The sequence below is a fragment of the Parus major genome, chromosome 2 (assembly GCF_001522545.3).
Source record: "Parus major isolate Abel chromosome 2, Parus_major1.1, whole genome shotgun sequence".
NCBI lineage: Eukaryota > Metazoa > Chordata > Aves > Passeriformes > Paridae > Parus > Parus major.
Genome location: NC_031769.1, coordinates 60,452,943 through 60,470,946, shown reverse-complemented (window position 1 = coordinate 60,470,946; position 18,004 = coordinate 60,452,943). Strand labels below are relative to the sequence as shown.

General features: G+C 40.2%; 1 long non-coding RNA gene across 1 annotated transcript; it reads left to right on the top strand.

The window, feature by feature from the left end:
• Window positions 1-10,288: 10,288 nt before the first annotated feature.
• Window positions 10,289-17,046, top strand: LOC117245453. The gene is made up of 3 exons (XR_004500159.1): window positions 10,289-10,351; window positions 16,325-16,379; window positions 16,641-17,046. It is a non-coding gene; the product is annotated as an uncharacterized LOC117245453 (long non-coding RNA).
• Window positions 17,047-18,004: the final 958 nt, after the last annotated feature.

The following is an 18,004-nucleotide window of genomic DNA, read 5'->3' as shown; positions in this document are numbered from 1 at the left end:
GGAAAAGCAAGCCTAGCATCCGTTGAGCTGTAGATCCTTTCCAAGTTGCCCTGAATGTGACAGATAGACAAGCTGATTTAGTGGTGAGGGTATATATGCTGCATTTCTTTAAAGCTGCAGCATGGAAAAACAAAGAACCATTTAGAAGAGACTCCAGGCACGAACATTATAGATGAGAAAATGAACAGATTTGCACATGAGGTAATAGTGTTTCACTTAAGAGAGTGATTTAAGCATACTAAGAAATAAAATTGCTAGAGACATACATGTTCCCTAGGGTTTTACCAGAGGTCAGCCTTTGCTTTCCTTCTAGAATCTAGAACTTGCTTTCTCTTTTAGAATCAGTCTACCTTTCTGGCTTCTGCTTTTCTCTCCAAGAGTTCATCAGACTTTCAGGTTAATTTGATGTAGGATCACAGCACACTGGTCCCCCACAGCCCTGCACCTATGCCAACATCTACAGAGTTCATTTGAATGCTAGTGGTCTATGGAGTCTGAGACTGGCACAGGGCAAGGTGGGTGTCAAGGTCTCCCCAGTGCAAGCTGAAGCCAGGAAATGCTAGAAGAAATAAGTGATTTTGAGATGATTCATATTTAAATCACATGAGCTTGCTTCATTACTTTCACCATCACGGCCTCTTAAAGCAGCATTTGAGCCTGTCGTCTTAGCCACAGCTGCCTGTTGGAAATGCCATTCTCCAAGTCACTTTGAAAGTACATATAGATTTACAGCCTGTGCTGCAGAGGAAGTATTTTTTTGCTAACCCTGCTTTCCTTCTTAAACCTCATGTGGACCCTGAACATATTTCATGTGTTGCACTGGCTAAACCAGTAGCACTAATGTTGCCATCCTATATTTTAGAGAGCTGCAACCATACTGTTTTTACCAGAGGAGTGACACTTGTTTTGGATATAAATTCAGTACATAAATGTATAACAAATTGTTTAGTGATATTAGGGCAGTAATTTTTATTTTTTTTTCTGAACAAACTACCCAAATGACTGAACCAGTGTAGTTAATTAGAATCGATCTCACTTTTTAGCACCAGGAAGTGCATAATGGAAGATAAGATTGATTGTAACATTGGATCACTTCATTTAAAGACTGCTAATAGGCTAAAATGACAGAACCAATCTAAAATTATAATTTCAGAATCAATATAATTTTTATAACGTTGTCAAATCTAAAAAATTAATCTAAATTTATGCTGTGAAAGTAGCAAATCCTTCCTAACTATTATAATGAAATGAACCAACATTTTATTATATTACTTCTTTAAATAGAAAAAAGGCTTCTTTATTGGCATAGCACTGCAGTAAGCTAGATAACCAGTCTTTCACTTTGGGAGGTATCTTCTCATTTCCTGCTTAGGGCAAGAGTAGAAATGGATTTTAACCTTACCTCTTTCCATCGTAGACCCATTCTCACTTTATTAAACCACCACAAAAATGTGAATGCAGGCTTTTTTCAGAGGAAGAGATCAGGATGGGGAGAAGAGTAGCACTTCATGAGGGAATTCAAGATTTCTAACAAAGCTGGTGGAAGCCTGTGCCTATTAGTTCACTCTTCTCTCCCTACACTCTCAGAAGAAATGTAGAGTCCACTGCTCCAGAAGAAAGAAAGGAAATGAGTTGGTGGCTTGAAGAAAAAATTTTCCTTTACATACAGATTTATTCTGTGTGTAAGGCCTCATGGAAAAATACAATGCCAATTTTTATGATACCAAGGATTTTGGTTTGTTCTGCCCTTGCAAAAGCCAAAAAAAGCTGCTACGTGGCTTCAGAACACATTGATGTTTCTTTGGCTGTCAGGTGTTCAGGCTGATACAATTTTTTCTCCCAGTAATAAGTTTTCTGCAGAACTTGCAATGACTCATTTACTGTAGGTTCATAACTGCTTTTGTGCTCTGAGCCATAATGGTGTTGAGTGGGCAGAAGTGGTCCCCAGGTGCTTCCAGGTGCAGAGCTCACCCACGGCGGTGGATCATTCCTTTCACTTGACTTCCTCTGCAGCAGCAGATGTCTCAGGAGCTTTAGTAGCCACATGATAAAGCAGCTCTGGCCATCACAGATGAGGGCTATTTGTACCTTTGAGCTCCTCCTGGAGCTTCTTATCTTCTTCCTATGGGGAGTGGGAAGTACTACTTGGGAATACGAGAGCTGCTGCTCTCCAATAACTGTGACTAATGAGTCTAATAACACTCAGGGTGAGTTCATCACTGTGTTTTATTTCTGTTTCTTTTTTGACTGATGTTGATGTGGTTGGCAATAGCTTTATATTCAACTCTTTGCACTGTGTTGTCCTAGGATGAGGCTGTTCTTTACAGCAGTGATATCCCTATAGAACCTTCTTCCTGCTCAAAGGCCAAGCTAAGACAGTGTTTCCTTCTGAAAGCACAAATGTGGTAGAACTTCTCCCAGCACTGGCTGTCTTCACTTGACTCCACAGGTGTGAGGGCCGTGGTCTCACTGAAATCAGGGGAGCCTTGGCATAGATGCCAATCAGGCCAGGACTGTGATTTGACAGCCTCTGCCTTTCGCAGAGGGAATAAGGATGTTCCAGAGAAGTGGGTTGGAACACCACCATCCCTATTTCTCCAAAGAAGCTGAAGAAACCCCTTTCTGCAAAAAGGGACTGAGCCTGGAAAAGTAGGGCAGGACATCCTTGCAGACAAGGCATTTCCCTTGCTTCTGTGCACGAAAGCAGAGGCGACGTACAGGCAAACCCCACTCTGAATTCATTTTTCAGCAATAGGAGGTGAGGCTGTGTGTCGGAGTGGGACCTGCACACAGGAGCTGACCCTGGGATGGCAGCAATTATTGCAGGAAAGAGCAAGAGAACACATGTATGGAGACCCCAAAGAGCACTTTGGAGAGGCTTTGTGTTTTTTCAAGGTTTAATGTATTATAATCTGATTCGGCACAAGCCAGTCTGGGAATAAAAGAGAAATGCAGAAAGACTAATGATTTGAGGTGGAGGGGGAAGTGGAAAGAAAACAGTACTTTTAAGTGCATTTTTTCCCTTTTATACAAGATCTGACTGGGGCCAGGCAGAGAGAGCAAAAAGCTTCTGTGAGTTAACACAAAAGTGGAACAGTACTTTAAAGAGACTTTATTTGCTCCTTAGAGTCTTCTTTTGATTTTTAATATCTCTGAGACTTGTCAGGGAGAAAATAGAAAAAGACATTAGATTCTAGGTCTTGAGCAAAGCTCAGGGACTTGAGACTTCCACAAAATGAAAGAAATTACATCCTGGAAAAGTTAATGACCTTACCCTAAGTGCTGCGCTACATCAAACAGAAGCAAGCTGGTCCATCCGCTGTGGAATTCTCTTGCACTGGCTGGAGAAGTGCTTTAGGCTGATCTCATCATTCCCCAAATTTCCAGATGAGCAGTTTTGGCTGGATTGAGAAGGATAGGGAGTTGGGGAGAAGCCTGGCACCATACCAGAGCTGCTGCCTCCATTAACTCCAGCAGGCAGGAGCTGTCCCAGTGGTAAGAACACACAGATTACATTGGCTTTCCCAAACCCGCTTTCATACTGCCTGCTTGGGGCCACACTCTGCATTCACCAGTCTCTGTGTCCAAACTCTGTTAGGGAAAGACAAAAGTCCTGAAGCTGCTTAAGCTTGTGAGCCAAGAAACCATGCTTGGTTTTCACTCAAGGTCAACTTGATTCTGTTATTTGAGCCTGTTTTAGCTCACAAAGAAATAATTTCAGTTTCATTGAGTATCTGTCTGCTTTCTGAAGAGTTTCATACATTTCATACATTGTGCCTGCCTGCCTATCATTTCAACCAGAAGAAAATAATGATAACAGTAAAGATGCCATAAAAAATACAGCCTGAGGTAAATTTTGCCAAAAGCCAATTTGAGATTTGAAAAAGAGTTGCATTTTTCAGGCCAACTCGAAGCTTATCAAATTGAGCTTCTGGAGATTCCAAAAGAGCATAGAGATGGAAGTGACTATGAAACATCCAGCAGATGCAGACAGAGAGATGGCAGCTCGCTGGGACTGTCTCCTGGGAGAGCATCAAGGTCTGCAGGAAGCCCAGAGAGCTCAGTGGCTGCAAGGGACATAAAGAAAATGTCTGGCTCTTTGTGAAGTGGGTCCCTGACATGGAGGGATCTGTCAGTCTTGGTTAGCACCACACGTTTGTTTGAAAGCAGCCAGTGACCACTGCAGAGTATTTAAAGGATCTCTATTTTCTGAACCAAGTGGAGTTTTCCAGTGATGTCTTCACCAAGAATAAGTTGCACTGTTCCAGCCTAGGGACTGCAAAAATGTTGGCATAGGCCTTGATTTGATTCAAGCATGGGAAAACTTGTGTTTTCATAGTCATGCATGGAATTCACTTGTGATAAAACATAAAAGCAGCTTGCATTTTTAGGTTAAAAGTCACTAGAGCAAGTTGTGAATTTGCCCATATTTACTGCCTGATTTAGGATAAGGAAGTGACTGCCATGAAAGGAATGCACAGGGAATAAGTTGGGAGGGTTAGATATTTTTAAGCCAATGGCTTCTGCTGAGTTTAAAGCCTATGGCCATTACTTAATCCACAGGACTGCCACCATTTGTCCCAGCAAGGACTCCCACACATATCCTGTTTTCCACATTTCTGCAAGAACATCTGTTTGCGGTTCCTCCAAAAGATTTTGAAAATACAAAAGTCACTCATGATGGGACTTTCCATCATGACCTAAAACCTGGGATTGTCCATTCCAGGAGAAGACTGAGTGGCTTTGACCACCCAGAGAACTTTGATGCATCTGCTTAAACTTGCCTTTCTGAAGATAGAAACTGATGTAAAGATGAGGGAGGAATGACTCTTTGTTAATAGCGGAAGAAAAGTAAGGACTTTCGAGATATTGAGATAAATAGACCATCTTCTCCAGCAGGTCCACTAGAGGGAAAAAGATGATGGTCTTCTCCAGCCCACCCAAACTGCTACTAGAGAGATTTGGACTTCTTCTCATCCAGTGCTGCTCACTAACAGATGTGTATTTTAAGAACACCAAGAAATTAAATCAAAGTTTAAACTGTTCATTGTTATTAATTTTTTGCCTGAACAAACACCTATGTTTTCCTTTAAAATATGAGTATATATGCACTGGAAGAAGAAAGCGGGTTTTTCAACTGTTGTCAAAAGACAGCAGCAGTCTTCCTCCTTCTTTGTGCCAGTGCATCAACTCTAGCTAGGAATGATCCAAGGTTAAAAAATCATCATAATTCCAAAGTTGTTATAGTGTACAGATGATGTAACCAACACTTCCCTGTTGCATCTGTGGGAGAAAAGGGTTTTCTCTCTAGACCCCCCCACTTCAGAGAAAAAATCCCACACACTTCAAGCTCCTCATTCATTGAGGAGTCCTCAAGCACTGGACCCTCCAGTCTGACTGCCAGGCTGAACAATACTGGCAAGGTAAGAGCTGGCTTCCAGCCCATGCATCTGAATCAGGGGTGCTTAACATCTGCTCTACAGCTGTCCTCTGATGCAAGAGAAGTGATTTCAGGATGCTAGGAAGCCCCTGAACAAGCAAGAGTTCTCATGGCCAGAAGTTTTCTCTTGCATAGTGTTTAATTTGTGGGGAAAAAATACTTTTAAGAACCCAAACCTCCTGCACGTGTGCTTGTTTCATTTTCAACTTCTTATCCAAACGAGAAAAAGAGCTTCTTTTGCCCTGAGTAATAGCTTGGGGTGTTCAGTAGAACTAGCAATGTAAGTCTCACTCTTACAGGTTGGAAATATGTGTCTGAAGCACCAAATGTCTGGTTATTCTCAAGAAGATATTCCCCCTCTGCTGTGTATCCTAGATAACAGTTCTCCAGTTCTGAATATTTTGAAATGGTAGGAGAGTCTAGTTGTCACACATGAAAGCTTTTACAAGGTGCAGGTCCTGCTGCAGAAGAAGAACCCTATCTTCTTTTCTTTCTGTTTGTTTTTTTTTGTTTTTTTTTTAAATCTCAACATGTTTTTTTGGGGGATGGCTAAACTGTTCTCCCACAGCTCTTGTTTTGATAGTTTGAAATCTATTTGTAATCCTCAAAGAGATAACTTGTTTCCTGAGGGCCTTCGTTAACCTAAGAACACAAAAAGTGTCTGGGCATGAAGGTCAAGTATAAAGTACATTCCCTCTGGAAGAGAGACATATTTTTAATAGTACCAGTGACTAGTAGAGACCTTCACTAGTACAGATGACTTTCCTAAATCTTGAAATTGTCTGTCAAAGCCTAAGCACCTAGCAGGAAGATATACTGTAGTCAATCTGATGTGAGCATAATAATGCACAAAGTCTGTTCTGTAACACCCAGAAGATGTGATCAGAGATCTCTGCACCCCCCAGCCTTGCCTCTGGGGAGGTGAGATCTGTCTGCATGCACACCTGGCAGGTGAGGGCAGGGGTGCTCTGCTGATGTCCTGCACTGATGATCTGTGCACATGGGGGGTACCTGAGGCTGTGGGGCCAGGTCTGCACGGCCTCCCTTGCATCAGCTGGGCTCTGTGCAGGTTTGCACATGAGGAGCAGCACAGCAGCTGTGCTCTACAGCACTAGGTGACCAAACACACACCTTAAAATCTACACCATGATGTAAATGCATGGTACATGCTGCACAGGAAGACCTTGAACTATTATTTTTCCTCTCTATGCTTTCTCCTCTGAATGCTACCCCAAGGAGCTTTTTTATCTGGATCATAAGGAAATGGAAGTGGAAGATAAAACCAGAAGGATGTTCCTGGGTAGGTAAGATGATAGCTTTCTCCTCTCATCATACTCATAAATGTGTCCTAGAAAGAAGCTACCCTAAAAATACTGTCAGGGAGGGGGACTTGTGGAATCCAAATGCTGTTTAAGAATGCAGGGGATAATTAGGGCAGTTGGTTTTTAATTATCACTGAAGTCAGTCCTTGCAAGAGCCCCCTAGCCATAGCCAGGTTAATGGTCAGCCCTGTATGCTGAGTCAGCAAAATGCTTCTGCTGGCTTTCACCAGGGGCTCCCATTGGCTGAGGGCAGCTCTTTTTGTTGGATGTGCCCAACTTCACTCTGAAGCCAGGATGATGAAAAGAGAAAAGCAATCTGCAGCTTTAATCAAGCTTGCAGGAACACACCTTTCGGATTTCGTGAGACGAGGTATTTGTTACCTCCTGTCCTCTGGCATGGTAGCAGTTTAATGAAAGGCTGCATATTTTTCTGTTAGCAGCTCAACCACTTAATTCTTAAGTTCCTTCAGAGCTCTCAGATGTATGCCATCTGGTCATGGTGACTTGTTGCTCTTTAATTTGTGAATTTGTTCCAGCACTTCCAGTTTTGACACCTCAATCTCTGACAGAGTCTCATCTTCATTACTTGAAAAGAATAGCTCAGAGGGCTGTCTCTCTCTCTCTCTCTCTCTCTCCCTCTCTCTCTCCCTCTCTCTCATGCATGCATCGTCTTGTAGCTTCAATTTCATTAATACAATTTCAACTTACAGCAGAATTTATAGCTTTCCCGAACAGGCCATCTCTCCACCTCCTACCCATACTGCAGTATTTTATTGTGCTATATTTTTATTAAACAAAAGCATCGCTGAAATCTACACAGAATCCATGCACTCAGGTAACCAGTACCTTTGCTATCTTTTAAAAAGGCCTGAAAGTGAGCTCAAAGAAATATCTATCACATCCACCAAAGATGTGGATGTGAAAGATGTGAAAACATGGAATGAAACAACCTTTTTAAACACATCTAGCATGCATCTTCATGGCCCAATGCTATTTATTTATGTATCATAAATAATATCTATTATTTACGGTCTATTTGCATTTCAGGTTTTCAGGGAAATCGAGTCTCCATTGTAACAGGCACTCAACAAGCACATGGTTAGAGGCAGTTCCTCTTCTGAGGAATTTACAAATAGGGAAGACAAATGGCTAAGAACAGACAGCATACAAAGGAGTTGTCAAAGATGGATGTCTTTGTATTTACATAGTTAATGAATTTTCCTTTCATACACGGTGTCCTTCACCTTCCCTCCCCAGTTTTTCTCCAGGCACATATCCCCACCTAGCATCACCAGGATTTCCTAATATGTTTTGTTTCCGTCCTTTCCCACCTGCAGGAAGATATGACAATAAAAACCTTGGTTATGTAGCAAGTCAGCCCATGCCAGCCACTTTTTTCTTCTTCCTGGGAGACTGAAGTGGTTTTCCAGAGGTGTCTGTGCTTGTGGGTTTCAGGGCAGGAGGAACACCTGGCTCGCCACCTTCGCTTTCCCCCCCAAAGCACAGGCGGCACAGCACCTCCATTGCCCTGGCAGCAGAGGCCACTGCTGGAAAAACTCCTTTGCCTTCAGAGCATGGAGCAGCCCTGGCTTCTCCACCACCCCCGTCCATACTTCCAAAATGCAGGGAACTTTTCAGCAGTGCCATCTGCAAACTTTGGAAATAGGCTGTCTGGAAGAAGGGATTATGGATGGGCATGGAAAGGGCAGAAACTCCAAACTTCTCTTCACCACTTTATGAAATCCAGGAGATGACAGAAAGCACGCTCCCCTTCTGACAAAATCAGAGGGTCTCCAGTGACATTTATGTCACTGGAAAGGCATATAATACGTACACAGTGGTTTAATTTTATCTTAATGAAACAATATACATATAAAACTATCCATTAAATATAAAACAGTGAAGTAATTTGCAAATTTTCCTACAGCATAATAAATTAAGCATGGAGAGCACTAAGGAATGCAATTTGCAGTCATTTATAATGCAGTGTTTTATGTTAATAATTCAAAATCACATGCTATTTGGAGACACTTCTAATTAATGTATTTATGAAATTGTGAACTGTGACTGTTTTGGTTCCATTTAGCTAAACATTTCAACAGAATGCGCTTGCTGTTGTTTTGTGTTTGCTTAATGGCACCAGCAAGCATCAAATGTACAACCGGGGAAAGTTGGGGGTGGTATCTGATGCGGCTTTTTTTATGGGTATGTGTTTTTGTCTGTGCACTGTATACATGCATGTCATTACACCCCTGATCTCACTGAGGAGAAGAAAGTTCTGCAGTAATTTGAGGAGGAAATAAGGAAAGTTTTATGGATGAATAATTAATTGCAAGGAAAGTTCAGTACCTTCCTAAAGAATTGCTAAAATATTCAATACTTTTTACATAGCAGGCCTTTATACGCTGCTTTTTCTCCTGACTGGTTAATTATGACTAATACAGCTTGTAAATTTGTATTCATATTTTTATTTTGATGTCTTTCAGGTTTCTTTTCATCATACTACGCATTTGTCAGGCTGTTTCTTTATCGGAACACTATGAGAAAAGATTCCTCAGAAGGTTAGTCTCCTGAGAGGAGACTAGCAGGCAGTTGGGAGTATTTTGAAATTTCAAGTACATTCTGAGAAAAAAACTCCATCCATATCAGATTTTTTTAGGAAATTATCACATGTCAAGGCCCTGATTCTGCAAGTGGCTTGAAATGAATGAGCTTCTAGGCATATGCAGAACCAGATGCTAATAGCACTCTGTTGTAGCTCTGCACAGGACAGTGAAGGGAAAGCTCTTGAAATAATTTTTTATGAACAGTCTGTTTCTCACAAGAAAAAGAGGGAAAAAAATATTGAAAGAAAGAAACCTGAAACTCCTCAAACCCATTGTAAGGACGTCCAAGGTACTATATGTGGTCCCTTCCACCTTCCAAAATGATCATGAAAATTCAGTGGGCTGCTGGATCAAAATCTTCATGTCTCCTTGTAATTTCGAAGCTCACTTGCAGAGAAATAACCCCCTGTTGAAGGTTTTATTTCACAATTGTGTTTTCTATATGGTTTCTGCTTTTTTCTTTCTTGGTTTCTTGCTGCCTTTTTTTTTTTTTTATTCTCAGGACAATATGTATATGGCTGGGAAAATATTTAAAAAGTTCTCATGGCCTTTAGCTGTGGTCTTGGAAATTGACCAATGTAATCATTAGACTGAGAATTAAAGCTGTATTTGACCACTTTGTGTGATTTATATTTTAAACAATGTAGGAACTGTTATGATTAAGGAGGCAATGTGGGTGTCTAGGACCTAGCTCCCTATTACTTGTCATCATCCAAGTTGCTTTATCGAGTCTCTTTATTTCCTTGGTATCAAATAACAAATATTGGCAACACATTAGATTAGCTGAATGATAGTCTTTAATAAACTTTTTTCCTAAAATGAAAAATATTGCTATATCCATTTCATGTTGTCCTTTTTGTCCAGTATGCATACATTCTGTAAAAGCTCATGTATTAAAATATTTGTCTGCTTCTGTTTTTAGTACCAGACTAAACTGGAATTGTCAGGAACTCATCAACATAAAGACTGGGATCATATTTTTGGTGAGTCACTGTATTTAAATATCCTTTCTTCCTGGATTTTTTAAGTAGAATTTGTCTTTCACTAAGTGAAATGGATTTGCGTGAGATTCCATAAATGAGGCTCAAACCTTTTAGTGAAAATTTTTATCCCAGCTATGTACTTGTTTAAAAAAAAATAAAAATTATTATACTTGTCACAGGGTCCTAAGGTGTTAGATCTGTGATGCATCAACACAGGATATAAGATGATGTAGTGTATCAGGAGATATACTGTGAGATAGGGAACTTTGCTAACTAATCAGTTATTACTTTTTGACAGCAATGGTGGTGGTCTGGCTCCATGTTGAGCCATATGATCCCAGGTTTATATCCGAATCTGAGTTTTATGGTTTGCGCCCATCTCTAAAATTAATTTACAGAAACAGAGAAGAAAAATGTCTTTCCTATTTGTTTATTTTTATTTCTGATTTGAATGGAAAATTTTCACTTTATTTTGAGGCATGGTGAGTGCTGGCAGTTTCTGTTTCAGACTTGTATTTGAACATTCAAAACATTATAGAGGGCTTGCTTTAAAAATCCTTTCTCCAGTGGTGGGCAAATAACACAACTTGTGAACATGTGCATTTTTTTTTTTTCTTTTAATTATTTTGGCATAGTTTGTAAGACTAGTTCTACAGCTGCCTGTGGTTACATGCTATTCTTTAAAGGTGTTGTAAAACAGAGAAAATCCAAAATACAGATTCTATCTGCTCTGCTCAAAGCAATGTTGCCATTTTTGATGGCAAGCTTGTCTGAAAGTTATGGTTTTCTTTTTTAACCTATAGAGGCATAAATCCAGAGTAACTATATCAGAATTCATTCAGTAGCAAAGTCTGGGTGTGATTAGTTTCACAATTTATAAATATCATGATGCTTTCTCTCATGTCTTATTATCAGAGGGTAGAAATCTTTGGAGTGCCTGAAGGCACTTCAGGTACTTCAGCACGTATCAAACAAGAATTAAATTAACCACCATGTTCTGAAAAGAGTAACAAACAAAAGCACATTTGACTTGGATGTCTTATGGAACACCACCACGTAGCATGTGAAGATTATCTTTCCAATGAACATGGGGGCCCTTAAATGTAATTATTAAATTCAGCAGATGAGCTGCCATCCCTTGGCATTCTAATTATCTTAAATAATTTTTATTTGGTGATTTATGTAGAATTAATCAATCAGAGTTATTTCTGTAGAAACAGTGCTCTATTTTTGGGGAGCCTCCTTCCCTATTTGACATGTTTTTTCGAAATAGAAGACTGTTTTTAAAAAGATCTTCAAAGACATCAAACTCATGGGTTTGAAGAGAAGCAAAGAAAGACAGGAAAACAAAGACTGGCAGAGCTCTTTATGAAGGAAGAAATAGCATATTTCTATTTCTTTTTAAGTTATGCCTACTAACCTGATGTCCTGGGGATAACTGTACCTATTTATCAAACTGAAAATGGATGCTAGCTAAGGTAAATACACCACTTATTTTTTAGATTTCATACAAAAACTTTACAGGTAAAGTCCTTGTCCCCCCTGTTCCCCCTTGGGCTGTAAGAGGATATGGCTGTCCCCGTCTGCAGTCCTACCTTCCCAGAGCTATTATTTGGAAAGGCAAGACAGTCATAAGGAAAAATAAACACTCTAGAGAAGGAGTATGTGAAAAAATTAGTGAGAAATACTGCAAATCTCCTTGACTTTGGTGCAGGACAACTCCTGTGGAGGCTGAAGCTTTGGGGCTCTGAAATGGCTAGAGACCATAGAAGGAGCAGAAGGTCTGGCTCTATTTGGTTGCAGAAGCTCATTAAAACCCAACATATGGGAAGAAATGTAAGATTTTTTGGTACAATCACAAAAGGATAAATTAACCAATCAGTAATAGGAAATTCAGCACCTTCTGCAGTGGCAGCATGGTAAGAGGTAAAGGATTTTGTCACACAGCTTAATTCACTTCCCACTGAGGTTCTTGGAAACTGAATTCAGCCTTTCCAAGTTAAAGCAAAGGAAGTTTTCCAAACTGTTAAGAATAATTTTATTTGCATGAACAAAGCTACTGGGTAAGATATAAGCACCCAAAAAACCCAAAAACCCCAGATACAGTGATTACCAGCAGTGTATGGAGTTGTCTAGCAGCAGTAAACAAGAAAAGATGCACATGTCCTCTGCTGAATGGGTAAGCATTTGTCTCATCCATGTTTGTGTCCCCATTGCATCTGCCTGCTACATACATTGTGTGAAGGCGCTTGACCAGACCAAATGTTTTGGGAAAACAGATTTCAAGTGTCACATTTCTAATATTCTTGGGCAGAGAAGCTGAGAAATCTGAGAAAGAATTTTATGGGCCAAATTTTCTGAGATGTATGTCCATGAGCTGTACCAAACATTCAAACTGGCCTGCAGTTATTCCTACCAAAGAACACAGGAGAAACTTAGAAGGACCCATCTTATAGAGCCCACACTACTTGGAGAGAAAATGTCAAGTTGAATAACATTTTCCATATACTATTTAACCGCCACTGCACTTGAGAAAATAATAGCTTTGAAACCATTAAGAAAACTGAAAAATGGGGGGAAATAACCATATAGATGACTTTCTCTGAATGATGTCCTCAGCTCTTTCCCCCTTGCTTGGTTAAAGAGAACTTGGAATGACTGTTTTTTAAAGCACCTGTCTCCCTCTCTCCCACCTGTGATTTCATGGTATTTGAGTCAAACTTAGGTAGGATATGCCAGGAAATAACAGCAGTGCTCCCCAGCACTTCTGGGGAACCTGAATTCAAGGGGCAGGGGAAAAGGTTGCTGGTGTTGACACTTAGGCAATGTAGAGGGTTAAAAGCCGCTGGAGACACAAGTGAGAAAATGGAGTAATCTTGGGCAATTCTAAAGTAATGGGAGAAAACAGGCTGCACAGAAAAAAAAAAAAACCCAAAGCCCAAACAACCAACTTTTCTCGTGCATTTATGCTGCCAAGTTCACCTCTGATGCAAGGGTGTTGTGAAATGTAGCTCACTTGCTAAACGTTGTTTTGATGTGTTGTTTGGGACATGGGGAAAGAGAAATGGACTGCATTCAATTTCTATTAAAGCAGAGGGATGTCTTCTGCAGAATTTATTTTCAGGAGCATTGCACTAACTTCATTTTCTTATTAGCTGAAATTGCTAGTGAGACAGTTTTAGCAAAGATGCTAAATGCCTTCGTGGAAAAGATGAGTCTGTGCTCAATGAATTGACTACTGTTGTGTCAGCTTGTACAGAACAGATATTTACTATGGGATTTGGGGATCTGGGATTAGGTCCTAGTGATAATTCATGTGGGAAAAATGTTGTATTTAATTACAGAAAGGTAATTAGATGGGAAGATTGAAAGAAAATGTTACAGGTAGTTAGAGTTTCAGGAAAAAAACAGGAATTTATTACCCACAAAATAAAAAATCTGATATTAGTGATTGTTGAAAATTGAGGGGGAAAGAAAAAGGGTGGGGGGGAGGGGGGAGGATTTGCGTGTTTTTTTGGAATTAAAAGTCCAAAAGAATTTTCTCAGAAAAATGCTTTTGTGGCATTTTTTAGATCATCAAGAAGCCGTGAAACAAACTGAGCGATAGATTAAACAGAACCAAACCACAGAAAAACATGTTTTCTGACCACGGTGTGGTGAAGCTGAAGATGGAGAGCATTATGCTCCCACTTTTCCTAGAAGGGACTAGTTTTCTGTTTGAGCTAAAATTCCCACAGTGCTGAAGGGCATCCCTGGAGGCACAGGGTCTTGGGAGGCAATGTGCCACTAAAAGGCAGTTTGGTTTAAGCTGGAAGTGCTGCACAATGAAAGGTATAGGTCCTGCTTTATCCTAAGTGTTACCAAGCCACCATCTTGATACTCTTCAGGATATTAAGCCATAACTTTAAGGAACTTGGCAGAGTAGATTTAGCTCTCATGGAGATAGCCTTTTCTCCCCACTGACTCTTGTGTGTGTTATGTATTGCACAGCCTAAGCAAAAGTATCTTTAGAGGAGCACTTATATGGAAGCCTGGAGGAGTTTGTGTAGAGAACCTGGAAATTCAGCAGACTACACTGTTTGTGCTGAGGAAAGTCCAGAGTTAGGTCCTATCTTATTCAGGAGCCTGATCTCTAACCCCTCCAAGCCTCAGAGGTGAAGCATGAGCTATGTCTAGCAGAGAGGGGCAAATCATTACTTGTAGAAACTGCAAATTTCAGGTCAGCACCACTTCAGATTGCCCTCAGTCCATCTGGAGAGTCTGGGATGAGGTTAATTTGGAGGGTGGAGAAGCTGTAGCCTCCTGGAGAAAAACCTGCCATGTCTTGTGCTCCCTTTCCTCGGGTGAGCTGGAAGGACAAGAACTGTGCAGGATGCTGAGATGCCTCTAAAGGAAATGTTGGCATGGGTCAAGCTGTCACACTGAAGTGTGTGGAAAGCTGGACTTGGGGCTGCCCAGCCAAACTTGTTAAACCAAGACAGCACCTTTCAACAGCTCCACAATAACACTGGGTTTATGTGTGTTTGTACAGAAGGTATAGCATCATGTTCCATTTGTTTACCTGTCTGTGCACCCTTCCAATAAGTTTTGCTCATTTCAAATGAATTTGACATAGCAGTGGGAGTTCGTAGGTATTTTAGATTTTTGCCAGTTTATTTGTTAGATGTGTATCAAACATGGAGCTGCACAGAACGTGATAGCCAGACATGTTGTGGCGGCTCATTTGCAAGATTGTGCTGCTGCTGTTCACTCATGTTACCTTCATTTTCCCATTCCTTACTGCTTTTAAAAGCAGCATGAAGAGCAGGAGCAGCTGCTGCCAGGAAACGAAGCTGCAGGAGCCGGAGGGACACACATGGGGGAGTGCAAAGACACAGGTTTTCACTGCTGATGACCTTGGCTTCTAGCACATCCCATGATTAAATAGAGTAACTGCTTCTAGAGAAGGAAGACATGGGAACTGAAGCTATGCATCCTATTTTGGATGCAGGGAAAGGAAAGGAATCTGTCCTGCTTAACAAACATAGTGAAAAAAATCACTGAATTTCTACCTATGGTTACTGCAACCTTATGAGAGAAAAATACTTCCAGAAATTATTTTATTCCTTTAAAAAAGAGCTACTGCTCCATAGTTGTTAGAGGGAAACAGATTAGTATTAGTTTGGTTTCCCATTCTCCTCTCTGCTGTTTCACACAGTCTTGAAAGTGTCATTACTGGCAGAGCATAGCATTTGTTCTACCACTCTGAAAGTGCAGCCCTTTATCTTAGGAGACATCATAGAAGCATAATTTTATGGTTTAGGTTGGAAAAGACCTTAAAGATGCAATCTCCCTGGCATGGGATGCCCCCCACTGATCAGGTTGCTCAGGGTGAAATAACAGAATGGTTTACCTTGGTGGTTTCCTCTCCAACAACCTCCTAGTCAAGAGCAAGATCTCTTTAGGTGACTGGGGCTGTTTCCATCAGCTATTCAGTAGCATTTTCAGCTGTGTGTAAAACTTTTAGGCTTCCTAAGAAACTTTACTCATGTGGTGAAAGATATTGCTAAAAAATGGAGAATTAAAGTAAATAAAATTAGGTCCTCAAAAAGTCCTGTCTACCCTTCTGCAGTGTTGTCTTTCACAGAGGCTTTGTTCTTTGTTCTTTGAAGCAGCTGCATACAAACTGAGTTGGAAAACTACTCAATAAAAATGACAGGTATCAACTCTTCCACTCACCATGTTATCAGGTGACTGTGGTAGCAGGGAGGTGGAGAAGAATTGTAACCCAGGAAGCATCTCGGGACTTGCTCCTCTCTGAGGTCAGCATGTAAAATTCCACATGTCATTTCACAGATGTTCCCCTGTTGTCACAATTTTTCCTTCTCTCATCTACCTTTTCCCTGTTCACGCCATCTTTCCATTTATTTTTTCTGATTTCCTCCTGTCTTTTTTTTTGTTTCCATTTTCACCACTGGGATGAAAATCTGATAGCTGCCTATTTGAACACTTGCTCCATAATATTTGAATGCAACAGGAATTACAAAAAGTAAGTATTTTCATTTCTTGTTGCTTTCAATTTGGGTTCTTTTTTCACTTCCCCAAGGACAATGAACACTAAATGCAGTATCGTCGAACACAGATATCTAGGTTCACTAAAAAAAAATAAATCAGAAATTGCCTATATAGTGTTTTCCTAATGGAAGTATCTCTGAGGGAAGGTTGTTGGGGAATGATTGTTTTTTTAATGTGGTAGATATGTAACATGTACAAAATAAAGTACTGATTATATTTCTCCTCTTGATATCAGAAAAACACAATTCCTGCATGCTGTTCTACAGTGCTGTGTGAATATTCATGAATACTGAATTGTTTTTCTGGAGGAAATATGTAAAAGCATGAAAGTGATCATCAGCTGACCTCTGCTCCAAGCTGAATTTTGCAGTTTAGGAAACAACGGGGAAAAGAAATTTATTTCCAACTAGAATTTGATTGCAGAATGAATAGAAGGCTACTTCCTTGCACGTCTAGGAAAAACTTAACATGCATCAAGAAACATCTATTTTCAAAGCCCTAAATAACCTTTTCAAGACTAAGACTCTGATGCCATTTCCCTGACCTGTATAGAATCATGCTGATCACAACTGGCTACTTGGGTATTTCCGTTTCAGTGAAAAAAATTAAGGCAATTAAAAATAAAAATTAAGGCATTGTCTTCTTGCATCCTGGATTTTTTTCCTAATGGCTTTGTACTGACTCATCATTATGAACTTTTATGTACTGTGTTGTTAGGTTTTAACCAGCTACAAAACTTTAGATAGTAACTGTGGTAAAGAGGAGCTACAGGTGCATGTGCTCTGTCTGCAGTGTTTGCAGGGATGCTCTGGGACACTGTGCTGCTTGGCCTCCATTCACTCACCCTGCTTTCCTTTGGAAGGAAATTCGGGGCATAACCAGGAAAAGAGCTGTGATACCCTCCAAAAGGTTGGTGACCACTTCTGAGGCATGTGGTGGGTCATACCTGCTTCACAGCACAGACACAGATATTTAAGTGGAGTGTGTTCAGAGAAAGTGCATTGACACCAGCTGATCACAGTAAAGGATGCTGAAACTGCTATAGTTTTTGCTGCTAAAACGCTGATCCAGGAGGAGCCAAGAACAAGGCATTTTCCTAGATGGAATTCTTGCCTTCTCATCCATAATTCTCTCTGAGGGAAAAAGTAAAAAAAAAAATAAATAAAATACTAAAAATACTAAAAAAACAGCTTTTGCACAATGACACATAGCCTGGACTATGAGGAAGGTAACTGAATGAGAGATTGAACTGTGTTCATTATCCACAGAGTAAAACAAGCTTGGTATCTTTTACTTTGCTTTAGTGAGGAAAGGTTAGAGCTCATTCACTCAGTCTTGTGGCACACTGTACTCTTTTCAACTGTCTCCAGCTGTGGCAAGGTATTTGAGTAATATGAATAGAAGCTCTTATCCTGTGAGCAATTATACGTGGGTTTAAAGTAGCCTAATGGCCTTACAAAAAACTTTTCTCGGTGTTCTATGTTTATAACAGCTATTTTATAATAAGAATATTCTATATGAGGACAAGGTATAACCCCTTTTTGATACACACAAAACTGTTTTCAAGAATTCTTTTAAAATAATACATAGGCTTTTTTC